Source organism: Rhincodon typus, chromosome 18 (assembly GCF_021869965.1).
Source record: "Rhincodon typus isolate 14 chromosome 18, sRhiTyp1.1, whole genome shotgun sequence".
NCBI classification, from domain to species: Eukaryota; Metazoa; Chordata; class Chondrichthyes; order Orectolobiformes; family Rhincodontidae; genus Rhincodon; species Rhincodon typus.
The window spans coordinates 56,440,206-56,440,585 of NC_063349.1; positions in this window are offsets into that span (position 1 = coordinate 56,440,206).

The following is a 380-nucleotide window of genomic DNA, read 5'->3' on the forward strand; positions in this document are numbered from 1 at the left end:
TCTGCTCCTATGATGCTGCTTGGCCTGCTGTGTTCATCCAGCCCTGCAACCTTGTTGTCAATAGATTTGTGGAGTTCAGTTCAAGATTTCTAATAGTTAAATTGGAGAAAGGATTCCACTGTTACTTCAGGCAAGACCAGGAAGGAGGTAAAGGGGGGGGGGTGGTGGTGTCGCACTATTGATTAGGAATCAATTACCGTTATAAGGAGGGATGACATTTTGAAAGCTCCTCAAATGAAGCCATGTGGGTAGAACCTAATAATGAAAATGGACAATCACATTATTGAGAGTATAATGATTGGCCCCCCAGAACAATCCTGTGAAAAATAGAAGAGCAGATATGCAGGCAAATTTCTGAGAAGTGTACAAGTATTAGGTAG